Source organism: Trachymyrmex cornetzi, unplaced genomic scaffold (genome assembly GCF_001594075.2).
Source record: "Trachymyrmex cornetzi isolate Tcor2-1 unplaced genomic scaffold, Tcor1.1 scaffold1369, whole genome shotgun sequence".
NCBI lineage: Eukaryota > Metazoa > Arthropoda > Insecta > Hymenoptera > Formicidae > Trachymyrmex > Trachymyrmex cornetzi.
Genome location: NW_017295948.1, coordinates 23,380 through 23,830, shown reverse-complemented (window position 1 = coordinate 23,830; position 451 = coordinate 23,380).

Below are 451 nucleotides of genomic sequence, written 5' to 3'. Positions count from 1 at the left end.
CAACGTATAGTTATTCAATGTACCATCGCCCTGTATTTGATAATATTCTTGAAACAACGAAATAGCCTGTTTAAGTTCTCCCTCTTCGAATGATAATTGTATGAGTATTGTTGTCAGCTTTACTCAAGTAGCCGTACTTTTGTAGATACAGAATTACTTCAGTATCTATGCTTTCACGATTCGTCGCTGCCGTCGACGCTGCCGTTCTTATTGTCGTCGTCGTAGTAATCGTAACGAAAACAATGATGACGATGAACGTGAGAGACATCGCGATGTAATACAAGTATACGATACGTGGTAAAAAAAAACGATGCGTACCCGAACGCTCTATTAAGAGTAATGAATCACTTTTCGTGATTTTTCTATATATATGACGAATCATGTTTCATATCTTAATATTTTGCAGACGAGACTCTTATCTATCTAAGAGGAAAGGGATATGACATCATTA